Consider the following 14,395-nt stretch of genomic DNA (forward strand, 5'->3'; position numbering starts at 1 on the left):
CGGTTTGGGTCCCGAAACACCTGCCAGGCACAAAGTTTTATTTGTGCACTCACTGCAGAGCCCTTTATGGAAAGCAACGAATGCCCCCGTGCACATGCCCCGGAGGAGGTGTGTTAGGGACAGAGTGGTTAGTCCATCCCAGGCCAAGGCCAGCACACAGGTGTGCACGCCCTGCCCGCTGGGGCGCCCTGTGCACGTGCCCCAGAGGAGGTGTGTTAGGGACACTCAGTCCGAGGCTGAGGCTGAGGCCAGCAAGCAGATGTGCACGCCCTGCCCACTGGGGGCCCTGGAGGAGGTGTGTTAGGGACCCAGTGGTCCGGCCAAGGGAGGCCGAGGCCAGCATGCAGGTGTGCACCCCGCCCGCTGGGGGCCCCGCGCACGGCCCTGGAGGAGGTGTGTTAGGGACAGAGCAGTCAATGCATCCGAGGCCGAGGCCAGCCCGCAGGTGTGCACGCCCCGCACACGTGCCCCCGGAGGAAGCTCCTTAGGGACCTAGTGGTCCTGCCAAGGGAGGCCGAGGCCAGCCCGCAGGTGTGCACGCCCCGCCCGCTGGGGGCCCTGGAGGAGGCATGTTAGGGACCCAGTGGTCCGGCCAAGGGAGGCCGAGGCCAGCTCGCAGGTGTGCACCCCGCCCGCTGGGGGCCCGCGCACGGCCCCGGAGGAGGTGTGTTAGGGACAGAGCGGTCAATGCATCCGAGGCCGAGGCCAGCCCGCAGGTGTGCACCCCGCCAGGTGACCGGGCCCGGCCCGCGGCGCCCCCGCCGTCCGCCACTGCACACGGGCCGCAGGTGCTCCTTCCCGCGGGGGACACACGCGGGGGGTCCGGGTCTCCAAGGACGCTCCGCGCCCGACCGCCAGCGCGCGGGGTCTCCGGGGCCGGCGGGGCTCCGGGAGGCCACTGGACCCGGCCCGGAGCACCGGCCCGCGCAGCTTTCCGCGCTGTGCACTCGGCGCCGACCGGCGCAGCAGGCCCCCCGCGGGGCCGACGACTCCCGCCCGCGGCGCAGGCGCGGCGGCCCCACCTCCGCGGGGAGACCCGCCGGCCCGCGCCCCGCGTCCCGGAGGCCGCGTTCCCGCCGCGGGGCAGGGCGGGGCCCGCCGCGCCTGCGCACTCGGCCTCCGCGCCGCCCGTGCGTCTCGGGGAGCACGCCGCACCACGTGACCGCCGCCAGTACCCAAGATGGAGGCCGCGGCGAGGCCCGGCCGGAGCCCTGCCTCCGCCTGCGCCCGGGAGTGCGCCCGCTAGGCGCTGCGGCGCTCGGTCCCGACAGCCGGGCCGGCGCGGAGCAGCCCTTCGCGGCTGCCGAGCGGAGCTCACCGGGGCGAGCGCCCACGTTGACACTCACGACCCACCCGGCTCCCGGCGCTTTCTCAACCGCGAAGGGTCCGGCGGCTGGCGCCGGGAGCGTCCTCCGGTGGCCCCGCCCCCGAGGATCGGCATCTCGGGCAGCCAATGGGGTCCGGGATGTGCGCGGGAAGGCGGGCAGAGGTGGAGCGTCCCTGCCGTTTGTAGGGCTTGCGGCCCGGCGATTGGCCGCCGCCGGACGGGGGGCGGGAGCCCGCGGGGCGGTACCCGGGGCCCCAGCGGGCCAATGGGAGGGCGGCCGGGCGGCCCGGGGGGCGGGGCCGAGCCGTAATTGACGAGCCCTTCGTTAGAAGTCGGGCAGGAGGGCGGGGCGGTGATGCGCGGCCGGCGCGGCCAATGGCCGCAGGGCCGCCGGCGGGGGGGCGGGGCCGCGGCGGCTGACGGGCGGCGGGCGCGGCCTATCCGCGCGCGGCTCCGTGCTGGAGGGGGGAGCGGCATCATGGTTCAACGTGGGTCAATTTTTTGTGAATGAGGAGGGGAGGTTGTGGGGCCGCCGCCGCGGAGCACCGTCCCCGCCGCCGCCGCCGCCGCCGCGCCCGAGCCCGAGCCCGAGCCCGAGCCCGCGCGCCCGCCCGCCGCCCGCGCCGCCGCCGCCTCAGCAGCAGCCTGGGCCCGGCGCGCCGCGGCCGCGTCCCCGCTGTCCCCGCCCGCCCGCCCGCCGCCGGCGCTGGTGGCGGTGGTGGTGGCGGTGGTGGCGGCGCTGGAGGCGCAGGCGGACGCGATGCGGCTCGGAGCGCCCGCGCGGGGCTAGAGCGCCCGCCCGCCCGCCGCCCGCCGCGGTAAGCGCAGCCCCGGCCATTGTCCGCCCCCGCCCGCGCCCCGCCCGCGCCCGCCCGCGCCCGCCCGGCAGGTGGACGCCCCCCGCCCGCGCCCCGCGCCCCGCGCCCCGCGCCCCGCGCCGACCTGCCCGCGCCGGCCGCCCGCAGGGGAGCGGAGGGAGGGAGGGGCGGGGAGGGGCGGGGAGGGGCCCGCAGGTGGGCGGGGGGCGCGGGCGGCCGCCGTTTATGTAACTTTGTCCAGGGCTGTGAGTTTGCAGAAAACCGGGCGTCCGCGGGGCCCGCGGCGGCGGGAGGGCCCGGGTCGTGCCCGGGGCGCGGGGGGTGGGGCGGGCGCCCCGCGTGCAGATGCGGCCCGCGGCGGGGCGGGGGCGGGGCGGGGCGGGGCGGGGCGGGGGCGGGGGCGGGGGGGCCGGGACCCCGACCTCCCCGCGCGCCGTCGGCGCTGACCCGCCGTGACACAGTTTCCCGAGCGGAGCGTCGCGGAGACGGAACTTCGGTTATTTTTAAGAGCCGGTGACTTTCCCAACTAGACCTTAATTGCATTACTGTAGGGAGCTGCCGGATTGCACGCCCGGAGCAGCGCCGCCTGCCCTCGGTGAGCCAGCGAGGGAGGGGGAGGGAGGGGAGGGAGGGGAGGGAGGGGGAGGCGGGGAGGAAGGGCCTGGGCAGTCACTTTGCTTCCTCTGCTTCCTCCGCTCAGCCTCTCGTGTCCATGCCCACAGCCGCCCGAGCGTGCAGGCCTGGGAGCCGACCTGTGCACAGCCCTGGCCAGCGCCGGGCGCCCAGCAGGACGGGGAAGCTGGGCTGCCTGCTGGTGCAGCGCTGGGGGGTGTTTGCACCTTGGCCTGGTTTCACTTTTTCTTTTGTGACATGACCGTGGCCTCCCGGGAGCCTTCGTTGCCTCTGATGGCTCCACGCGCGTTGCATGGCACTGGGGGGACTAGTGGCGGGGACCGTCCTCCTGTCCTGGTGCAGAAACCCATGTGCCAGGGAAGGCAGGCGGGCGGCCGGTGGCCGTGGCAGTGGCGGTGGCAGTGGCGGTGGCAGTGGCGGTGGCAGTGGCGGTGGCAGTGGCAGGCCACCCTGCGATGGCCCCGGGGTAGAGGCAAAGGAGAGGCGCCGAATCGGGAACCCGGAGAAAACTCAGCTGCTCGTACACGAATATATACACACTCCGGCAATTACAAAGCAACAAAAGTTATTGCAGAATTTTGCAGTCACTATGGCAACACGATTACTCTATTATAATTGGAAATGCAGAAATGCCACCCTGTTAGAAGTTTCATCAGAATGGAGTTTTGGATGTATCAAAAATAGGCGAGATTTAAATTTTTCCTTTTTTTTTTTTTCTCTTTTCTTTTTTCTTTTCTTTCTTCTCTCTCTCTCTCTCTCTCTTTTTTTTTTTTTTTGTTTCAGGTAGCTCCTGAGAATTCTAAAAAATCTGTGTTCAATTATCTATTTTTAAGACCGATCAAGCTTTCCCAGATATTCTACTCCCTTGGATCTGTGGCATCTTTCCCCAGAATTCACATTCGTGTGGGAGGGAAGTATTTTCCTGCCTTAAAACCACACACCCTGACACATTGTAAGACTTGTATAGCTTTCTGGGTTTCTGGGCTTTTATTTTAAAGATCAAATACCCTCCTAACGAGAGCAGTAATCAATCAGGAGAGAAACGGGATTTATCCGGCAGGCAGATGTAACACTGCCCTCTTTAGGGTTAGTTCATTCTCCTGCAAGCTGGCAGCCTGAGTGCCTCTGGGGGAGCCCTGGGGCTGGGCCAGGGGGGTGGTGGGTGGGGGGCCGAGGCTGTGTGTGTATGTGTGTGCAGGGCGGGCGGATGACTGTGGACTCCTGGAGGCCTGGACGGCCTAGAGACCAAGGACAGATGTGGCCTAGGCAGCCCCGAGCCAGAATGTTCTGTGGTCAGCAGCTTCACAGCCGTGCAAAGTCAAGCTGTCCAAATGCCGCGTTCTCCGAGGCCTTGGGGGGCTGCTCCCGTAGCAAGGTGGACAGAGCAGCGTGGCAGGCCTGGCCACGTGCACCTGGGGTGACCGATCTGGACTTTCGGCGACCAGAAACCTGCTTTACAAGGACGCCCCTCTCGGTGTTTACCAGGGGCACTCTAGTTCTGGAAGTTTCCACACGTTGTGGGGTTGCTGCAGTTTAATTTCGTTATAACTCTTTCCTTTTAACTACTGCATATTTATGCCCAGTAATCGACTTCCATTTCCCAGCTTCATTGTGAGGTTTCAATGCAGCATGAATGGCTTTGAATTTCTCATCCTTTGATGTTGGGGGTGGCACCAGAGGAAAGGCGACTTTGTGCCGTCTTAATTGCCAGAGCAGAAGAAACATTTCATCACTCCTGTAGAATCCGTCCATGCCGTTCTCTATTGAAAACGGCTGGGCTTTCATCGCTCCCGGGCTGCCCGGGTATAGATTAATACCTGATGGAGGGAGCGGGGGAGACGCGGAGAGCGGGAGACAACTGCTGTGTCGCGAGGCCGCGGGCGACAGGCTGTGGCCGGGCTTGCGTTCCTGGACCAGAATCGATGACTGCAGCTGGGGATATGGGCTGCCCAGCCCCCGAGTGTGTGTGTGTGTGTGTGTGTGTGTGTGTGTGCGCGCGTGAGCGAGCTTCGGCTTCTGTCCTCGCTCTGCAGCCGGTGAAGCCTGGCCTGAGCCCCTGCTCTTGTCGCCGGGCTTCCAGCCCTTGCCCCGCTCGGGTGCAGCCTCTCATGGCTCCGGGGGTGGGGTGGGGGGCAGGCAGCAAGTTGGGAGGCAGTTTTTGTTTCAATCTCAGACGGTCCGTATGTGCGGGGCCGTGCGGTGGGCTCAGGGCCGTTGGCCTTGACCTCGAGGACGGTGTCGCGTCTGTCGGTTAAGTCAGATGAGGGTTCCCTGGCAAAACTGACGCCGCGTTTTAACAGACCTTCGCGGCATATGTTTACAGAGTGTTCCTTTTGGGGAAAAAAAAACGTCTGGAAGTAAGATCTGTGAGTTCTCTTCCTAGGATCGGTTTTCTCTTCCTGGGGTCTGTTCGGGGGTGCGGGGTGGGCCGCTGCCATGCCTTTTCTAACGTGCCTCCTCCTCGGTTTCCTGGAAGGAAGCGCCAGGGCCCTGCCCGGGTTGCCTCTTCTGCGATCCTCCCCGCGGCACCGGGACAGATCACCATCTGCATCAGTCAGCGTGGAAGCCAGACTGTCTTTCCTAGCGAGGAGATCGTAACGCTAGTGGTTGTGAGAGACCGGTGGCTGACGTTTAATGAGCACCTGCTTGGGGCCGCGTGTTGTCGTGAGCTCTTGCCGTCTAGATCCCGTTTCTCTCTCCCACAGCCTTATGAAGTGGCTGCTTCTCTGCCCATTTTGCAGAGGAGGAACCCGAGAGAGAAGTGGAAATGGAGCATCTGGTACTCCTTGCTCTGTCAAGTCCCAGATGCCGATTCCTTCTCCTCCGTGCCTCTGCTGCCAGGCCACCGAGGGATGGTCTTGCAACGTTCAGTGTTGTTAAGGGACTCGGGAGAGCGTAGCCTCTTTGCGAGGGTGACCGTTTGGATTATCTTCTGGGTTCAGTAGGGTTTGGGACATCATTCAGATTTTCTCCACTGTCGCGTGTGTGGCATTATAGGAGGGAAGGGATCTTAACGGTTCCTGTTGGCTCGTGGTTGTTGGATCCTGTGCTCGGATCTCCCCGTGAGCCTGCCTGGGGGTTGGCGAGGATGGAGCACCTTGTGCTCCACGTCCGTTTCAACCAATGCATTTTGGCCTTAATCATTTTGTCTGCGGGATTGCCTTGGAAATTCTTATTGGAAGAAAGCATTCTAAGGACCAAAAACTTTGAAAAACCACCAATTCAGTCTATTCTTACTCTAACACCAAGCCAGAAACCTTAAAGATGAAACACATAGGTTTAACAGCATAAGAATTAAGGTAAATTCTTTCTGGCTAAAGGTTCCATATGTGAGGTTAAGAGACAATAAGAGAAAAAATATATAACAAGATGTGCCTGTATGAGCTTAATAGCCAATATGTAAAGAGCTTTTGCAAACCAATAAGAAAAGGATGAACGTTCCTATTGTAAGATGAGCAAAGCCTATAAATAATACAAGTCACAGTAGCTAATGTAAACATCTTAGCTTTATTAATAGAGAATTTCAGATGAAAGATTCCATTTATGCCCATCACATCAGCAAAGGTTGTTTGATGGTACCCGTTGGTTGGATAACAATTCCTTTATGGTTTCTGTGAAATGGAAATCCACTGTGTGGAAGTGCTTAGGATCGGGCCTGGCACATAGTAAGCACAATGTAAGTGTTGACTGTTACTATTATTTGCTCCCTGGAGAGCAAAGCCTAATTACTTTATTACCCTCCAGAAAAGTTTTACGAGTCAAAAATGTAATTGGTCATTTCTCTGATCCTGGCAGTTCTGCTTGTTGGGACTATTTATTCTTAAGAAAGAATACGATAAGTGCTTGGATATCCAGATCCGCGCGGGAGGTTATCACTGCATTATTTATGAAGGCGATACTTAATAAATACACTTCAGTATTTTCATCCCGTGGAATACGGATGGGCAGGCTCACGGATCAGAAGTGTGCAGTGTGATGAGAGAGTAGGGCCTGGGCAGTCGTACCCAGGGGATCCCTTATTTTATTTTATTTTATTTTATTTTATTTTATTTTATTTTATTTTATTTTATTTTTAACTACATGGGTCTCTGAAGTGATAATGGTGGCCCTTGGGTGTCAGGGAAATGGGGTGTGAGGGGCTCTGTGGACTTTTCATAAATGTTACTAGTGTAGGTTTTTGCCCTGGGTGTGTGTTGTTACTTCTTAATAGTAATGCTTTTTTTTTTTTTAAAGCCTGCTATGATCACTGGGGAAAAAACACTCTTGGACTTCATTATTTATAAAGGAGGAAAAACAAGTCCTTGGGAAGTTGATAAATATGCTTAGCATTAGAAGAATTTAGGGGATTTGTTGCCGTGACTCGCCGGTAAGCTCTCCTCGCGGGGAGCTGGCCTCCTGGGTCTGGGCAGCTGTGGTGCAATCTGTGCTGCAAGTGGCCGCCTCAGGGGCCTCCCCCAGCAGCAGATCCGTACCCCTCACTCCCTTGCTGGACACCGTGTCGCGGCTTCCCGATGTTCTGCGACCCCCTGGGACCGGCCTCCCGCGATGGCGCCTGTCCTCTTCCCTGCCTTTGCCTCGCAAGCCGCCTGCCGGCCCAGGGCGTGGACGCGCTGTGTCTGTCTGTCCGCACTACCTTTCCCGTCCCCTCCCCCATCCATGCGGACCCTTAGGTCCCCGGTCACACCAGGCCGGCTTCCTGACGGGCTCCAGTCGTGCAATTTCAGTCGCTCTTTGGGACGTTGGTGGCTGAGCGCCCCGGCCGTGGCTGGGCTCCGTGGGGCTGCAGGGCACGCGGGCGCGCCCTGCGGAGGGTGCAGGTGCGGGGCCTGGAGAGCCGGCGGCCACGTGTCCGGGCCTCCCCGCACCTGCCCCTGCGGCGCTCTGGAACTCGGCGTCTCCTCCCCGCCTCCGTCCGGCCGGGCTGCTCAGTCCTGGTCCTGCAGACGACGTGCGTTAAGGAGGCGCCGTGAATCCAGGGGAAGGGGCTCGGGGATGGGGGAGGCGCAGCTGGCCCTCCGCGGGGTCGCCTGGGGCCCCGGGTAGCCGCGGCTGGGGCGAACGACATTTGTCCGTTTGCTTCACGTCGGGATTCGTGCCGTGGCGCGGTCACTCTTACCTGGCCTGGGAGTTGAACAGGATACGTGGGGACGGGTGTGCACGAGCGCTTTGTGGTCCGCTCGGGTCCAGGCGCGGAGGCCTGGCCGTGTTTACTGTTGCTGATGAAGCGCCCGGCGTGCGTCAAGGCTTGGGTTGGACTAAGTCGGGCCTGAAACGGTAAGTCGGTTCTTAGGGCCCGAAGGCCTGGCCAGCCGGGCTCACACAGGACGGGGCTGAGCGGTCCCGCAGGAGCGTGGGGCTGGGGGCTGTTCGCTGGAGCCCGTCTGTTGCAGACCAAGGTTCTGGGTGCCCCCACCGGGTCCTCTGGTGGGAGAGTGGGGGTGGCGGCTGTGGCTGGGAGCGAGTGTGTCCTAAAAGTTTCTAAGGGCGCAGTTGTTCATCCTCAGCCGCCCCCAGCCCAAGTACGGGTGTGACGGCGGAGGGGGACGCTGCTCAGGGCAGGCTCCCTGTGTTGGGAGGACTCTTGGGAGGACTCAGCAGCAGATGCAGAGGTCCCCTCCCACCTTGACCTGGAAGCCCTGGCCTCTGCCGTGCAGCGTAGACGTTGGTGGGAACAGGAGGAAGAGGGGGTGAGCTCGCACAGGTGCACCAGGTCGTGGGAAGCCGGGGGGGCTGGGGGACGGCGGCCGTGGAGCCGCCCGTATGAGTGGGGGGTTTTAGCCAGAGTTGTGGGGCCGTGGCTGTGAGGCTCCCAGGCCTGCGTGTGAGGAAGGCTGAGCAGGACCCACCGGGGGGCTGCCCGGGGCACAGTCTTCCGCCCTCGCTCACCCGTGCAGTCTGCTCCTGCTTCGTCGAGGTTTCTGTCTTTTCTGGTTCCTGCGAGGCGCTGGGCACCTGGCTTCTCTGGGTCCAGCCTGGAGGAGGCAGCATGGGTGGGGACGTGGGTGTGCACCCCCTCCCGTGAGGCCCCGGGTGGCCCCCCTCTGGGGCACGCCTGGCCTGGGCCACTGGCACAGAGGGCTCTGGGTGAGAAGTGAGGGCCCAGGCCGGGGGGCTATGGGGTCCTTCCCTCATTCAGCCCGTTACTGAGAGCCCTCTTCTGGGCCCAGGACTCCTTAGAGCAGCTGGGAGAGCCTGAGCTCTGTAGGAGTCAGCATAGAACATTCTGGAAGGGACCCGAGCCAGCCTCTAACCCAGCTGTTGGTTTTATATGTGGGAGTCAAGGCTAAGTCTGAGCACCGCTTGGCCCCCTACAAGGGCTCTCTGGGCACAGGGTCCGTGTCCTTGGGGTATCTGGGTGGAAAGCAGGGCCCCGGCCGGTGGGCAGATCACGGCGGGGGTCAGGCCCTGCCAGGTTGACACCCGGCTCTCCCTCTTAGACTTGCTGTTCCACTCACTTTTCTGGGCTGATGGGACCGTTGACCTTTTGGGACGGGGGTCAGCAAACAACAGTGTAAAGTGCACCCCCAGCTCTGTCCCCGAATAAGGACGTCTTTCTGTGTCAGACTGGATAATGTTCATCCACATGTGTTGCATTTTGAAGAAACTGTTATTTTTAAAATTCTTTTTTTTTGTGGGGGGTGCAGCGGGGAGGGAGAGAGCAATGCTCCAGCGGGCTCCGTGCTACAGAGGGAGCTCACAACACTGGGGTCGTGACCCGAGCCGAAATCAGGAGTAGGATGCTGAACCCACTGAGCCACCCGGCGCCCACTGAATTGTTTTATAAAAATTTTTTTTTTTAATTTTATTTATTTATGATAGGCACACAGTGAGAGAGAGAGAAGCAGAGACACAGGCAGAGGGAGAAGCAGGCTCCATGCACCGGGAGCCCGACGTGGGATTCGATCCCGGGTCTCCAGGATCGCGCCCTGGGCCAAAGGCAGGCGCTAAACCGCTGCGCCACCCAGGGATCCCCCCCTGAATTGTTTTAATTAAGTAGCAGATGGGGCTGAGCAATGGGCGCGCAGTGGGACTGTGCTCTGGGGTCGGCAACCCGGGTGGATTCGTCGTGGGTGTGGCGGGGTGTGACTTGTCGGATGTGCTAGTTCTGTTTCCGGGGTGCTGAGTGCCCTGTCGTGCACAGGAGGGGCTTCCACAGATGGGGACGCCCTGCTTGCCTCGGCGTCGGGTGCTGAGGACAGACGCGGCTGTGGAGGCGGACCCGGGTTGAGATCCCGGCTTCCCTGGTGCGACCTCGTTGCGGGGCTGGTGCTGCCCTGTCTGTGCAGGTCAGGTGTCCTGCCTGGAGGAGGGGAGGCCAGACGGGCTGCTGCAGGGCACGGGCCTGTCCCCAGGGCTCGGGGGTCTGTCCCCAGGGCTTGGGGGTCTGTCCCCAGGGCTTGGCGCTTCTGCTCCGCCTCTCCCCCGGCAGGTCTCAGGAAGGTGGTGGTGTGCAAGGGGAGTGTTGGTGACCTCAGTGTCCCTCACGTAACTTGAGGGCTCCCTGAGGTCCCTGTGCCCACGCAGGGCGTCTTGGCCCGTGTCTGCCGAGGTCACCGCAGGGTGAACCCGTCCCCGGAGGCCCCCGGGCATGTGTGGGAGCCGGTGTCTGTCTCGTCGGGCCGGGAGCTGTTAGCTTGCAGAGGTCCCGTTCTCGGGCGCTCAGCAGCACCCGGCCCCGCGCACGCCGGCAGGGCAGCCCCAGGGCGCGGCAGGGCCCGGAGGCCAGTCTGCGGCCCGCACACAGGGCTTGGGCCTGGGCCTCGACCTCCATGCGACCGGTCGCCAGGCTGGGGGTGCCGAAGTCTGTGGCCCCGAGGGGGATCGTGAACACGAGCGGCGGACGTTGCATGCTGGGCTGTCGCCATCCGTGAGGCTCCCCCGGTGTTCTGGAAGAGGGAGCAGCCCCCGAGCGTGCCGCTGCCCGGGGGGTGCCCGTTCCGCTTCTCCCCACTGTTCTTTGTGCCCCGCCAGCAGGGGCACCAGCCGGGGCACCGGGACCGAGGGTCCACCTGCTGCCGCCCTGCTGCTGTTTCCTGTAGCTGTCGTCACAGCTCTCCATGGCTCATTCACAGAGCACCATGTGCTGCAGGGAACTGACTGACTTGCTTTCCCTGAAAGTCAGGTGACTGAAGAGTTCAGGCACGGCTTGATCCAGCTCCACGACGGTGTCCTCAGGATGGGCTTATTTCTGTCCCCTGCTTGGGAGAGTCACCTTCCTGCCTAAGAGGGTCCTGCCAGCTGTCCTTGGGGCTGCGTGTACACTGGTTCATGCCACTAGGAAAGAAAGCATATTTGTCCCAGCAAAAGTCCTATGAGATTTACTCTGCTTGGTATGGCTGAGGTTACTTGCCCCCTCTGAACCGTCGCTGGCCACGGGTGTGGACTGTGCTGAGTGGCTCAGCCTCTCCCAGAAGCTGGTTGAGGAGCCAGCTTCCCTTGTGTGGTAGGAGGGATGGGTGCTGAGGAGGGACCCAGTGCCCAGTGCTCTCCGTGGAGCACCCCGCTCTCCGCGGCCCCCGCAGCAGGTCCAGCACAGCCCTCCTGGGGTTTCCGCGCCGCGCGCGGTGCCGTACCGATCACAGATTTCACGCCAGGGAGTCCTGTAGGGGCCCTCTGTGCGGGTCCCAGGGGAAGGGCTCAGCAGGGTCCAGGTGCTGGGGCACACTGGCCTGCCTTGTGCCCTTCTTCCTGGGTTGCTCTGGGCCCTGGATGCCTGCGGCGTGCGGCTGGAGCTGGCCAGCTGGCAAGGTGGATGGGGTGATAGAGCCCATCAGCGAGGTTCCTCCGTGCTCTCCCTCCACCAGCTGGCCTGGGTGCCCACACCCCTGGGAGGGGCCCTGGGAGTGGGGACGGTGGAGCTGAGACGGCAGGGCCCCTGACTGATGCCTCTGCCTCAGCGGCCCAGGAGGGAGGGCTGCGTCCACGTTAGCTCTCCGCCCAGCAGAGGTGGGCACGTGCCGGGGGTGTCCTCAGAGGGCCGGGGGCAGGTCTTGCCCGCTGAAGTGCACTCAGGCCTGGTGGATCCGAAAGGCCTGCGGGTCACATCTGCTCTGCAGGCAGGGGGTGCTGTGCAGGGAGTGCGCCTTGAGGTCAGGTTGAGGTCAGGTGGGTGGTGGCAGGATCCCGGCCTCACAACCCTCCGCTGTGCAAATGGTCAGATACTCAGCTGCAAAGTGGGCCTGCGAGGCTCCAGTGGCAGGATTGCTGTCATGATGACGCGAGACACAGGGTCAGCGGCCCCGGCCCCACGCCTGCCAGGGAGAGGTGCTCTGGCCCGTCTGGAGTTTCCTGTGCCCCCCGGCGGGGGGGCCCTACCCGGCTGCATTCTGGATCCTTCTCTGGGGCCGGGCACCGTGGCGGGACTGAGTGCTGTCTCCTCGTCCCCTCCACCTTCTTAGTCCCCGCCGGCGCGAGAGCAGGCCAGCCCAGCCCCCGAAGCAGGGTGGTGGGCTGGGGGGGGGGTGGTCTGAGCCAGGTATCCCTCCCCCGGCCCTGCAGGGAACGCACGTGTCACTGTCCGCCCCGAGGGACAGGGCGCCTTGTGCGGTGCGCGTGTGGGCCAGGAAGGCAGGTAGTGAGGGGCTCAGCATTTCAGAGAGGGGTCCGGGTGTGCACCCCTGCGCGGCCACGTACAGGCTGCAGAGCGGCCTCTCCCTGCCGGGTCCAGGTCTGTTTGTGCAGAATGAGAACACGATGCTGCTGGGCTGGCCGAGCTGGGGACGCGGTGTGCTGCCCCTGCGGGCTGGGGGCACAGGCCTGGTGGTCTCCCGGGGAAGGGCCCGGCCAGAGGCAGAGCGCCTCAGCCCTGCGCCCCTCCCCCAGGGGCTCTCACCGAGGTCGGGTGGAAGAGGCCGTCCTGGGCTCTGTGTTGGTGTGCGTGGTGGGCGGCCGTGCGGTCCCTGCCGGGCAGGTGCACAGCTGCACCGCGTATGGTGGGGCCGCGGCAGTGCAGGCCTCATCTGGGCGGCTGCAAGACGTTCCCGCCCCGCCCCAGCCCCTGCTTGTGGCCACCCTGGTGCCCGGGGGCGGGGCAGCTGCTCCGGCGGGGGACCTCGTGGTGGCCACGTCTACCCGTCCTCCCTTCTTTAGCTCACGGTTAAGGTCTCGGATGTATGGACGTGGTGAGTGACAGGCACGCACACACGTGTACACATGTGGACACACGCACACACGTGTACACATGTGGACACACGCACACACGTGCACACATGCCCAGATGCGTGCATGTCAGCACGAGCACACGTGGAACACGTGTACACTATGAGAGACTGGCTCCTCTCCCTGCTTCCTGCGGCCTGACGTCAACTGCTCGCCTTGGGCCACCTACCACTTAACGAGGGATGGCAGTTTCTGGAACGAGGTGCCCTGGTGACGGTTGGGTGATGAAATTCTCCCTCCACGGCGTGCAATTCTCACCCACTTCCCCATCCTCATGCGCCCGGCTCGCTCAGGTCCGGGCCGCGGGCCGGCTGCCGTAGCTCTGCACGGAGGCAGGTTGATGTCTGTCCCATCGGGCCCGCGGTCCCGCGGTCCCGTTGGGCCGCGGCTGAGGCCGTCCTTGCCTGTGGGCCTCTGGGACAGGCTTCTCTCTGTCCTGGACTGGAGAGGGGGTTCCTTGAGGCCCAGGGGCACCCCTGGAGCTGGTGTGCTTGTGGCATCAGGCACGGACGTGGTCAGTGACCCTCGCAGCTCCCCCGGAGGGCTCCTGCCTGTCACTCAGCAGGTCCCCCTGGCTCCTAAGGCCTCCAGCTGCCCTGGGCACCCACGGGACCTGCCCCTTGGGGCCACGCTCCTCCTGAACCTTTCCAGTGGAGGGTGCTCCTTGGTCCACATCGGCTCGCCGGCCCACGAGACCTCGAGGGGGACATTGGGCCCGGGCCCCGTATTCCTCTTGGAGCTAGGGCGCCTGCCTGGCTCTGGCGGTGGCCCTCCCGTGGTCCCCACTCCTCTCATCGCTGCGCCCCTGGCTCCCTGTTCACATGGCATCTGGCTCTCCCTGCCACTGGCCTTGACCTCCACCCCCAAGTGTGCTCCCTGGGAGCCGCCTCAGTCCCCCATCTTTCACCTACATTCTGACATCAACCTTTCTCGTCTCCCAGGCCTGGTGCACCTACCCTGATGTTTGCGGCTTCTCATTGCCTGGGATAAACCTCGGGTCCTCTGCCCCACCTGTGGAGCTCTAGGGTGCGTCCAGCTTCCCTTCCCCACATTCTCCCGTGTGTGCCCTCTGCCTGGCCGCACGGAGCTGCCTCCACCCCGTTCTCCGGGCTTTCCCGCCCTGGGCTTCCATGAGCACCTGCGCCAGGGGCTTGCTTAGGTGTCCAGGACAGTGCTGCGAGGCCGCCGCTTTGGATGGTGGGTGGCTTCCTTTCAATTCACTGGTGGCGGGTGTAGTCGTGATGCCCTTGCAGTCGCAGAGCCCGACCATCGTTTCTCCTGGACTCTGTCCCCTTCCTGCCTTGTGAGGAGGAACTGAGGAGGCCGCTGTTAGGGGCTGTGAGCCGTGCTGTTGTCACACTGTCCCTTGGAAGTCCCGGGGCTGGAAATCTGTAGTGCCAGGCCAGGCATGTGCATTGGTACTTCCTGCCGCTGAGGCTTGGCTCTGCTGCCGAGCTGT

General features: G+C 63.4%; 1 protein-coding gene across 3 annotated transcripts in view; it reads left to right on the plus strand.

Moving 5' to 3' along the window:
• Positions 1–1,960: 1,960 nt before the first annotated feature.
• The window catches only part of HDAC4 (histone deacetylase 4), a 271,373-nt gene continuing 258,938 nt past the window's right edge, over positions 1,961–14,395 (plus strand). Inside the window, exons 1-2 of one of the 3 annotated variants that reach the window (XM_041767847.1) lie at positions 1,961–2,145; positions 2,697–2,740. The gene's annotated coding sequence lies outside the window, so the exon portion shown is untranslated. Of the gene's footprint in view, positions 2,146–2,541; positions 2,741–14,395 lie in introns of those variants that run through there. The other 2 variants (XM_041767846.1, XM_041767851.1) reach the window with 2 other exon arrangements.

Source organism: Vulpes lagopus, chromosome 8 (genome assembly GCF_018345385.1).
Source record: "Vulpes lagopus strain Blue_001 chromosome 8, ASM1834538v1, whole genome shotgun sequence".
NCBI classification, from domain to species: Eukaryota; Metazoa; Chordata; class Mammalia; order Carnivora; family Canidae; genus Vulpes; species Vulpes lagopus.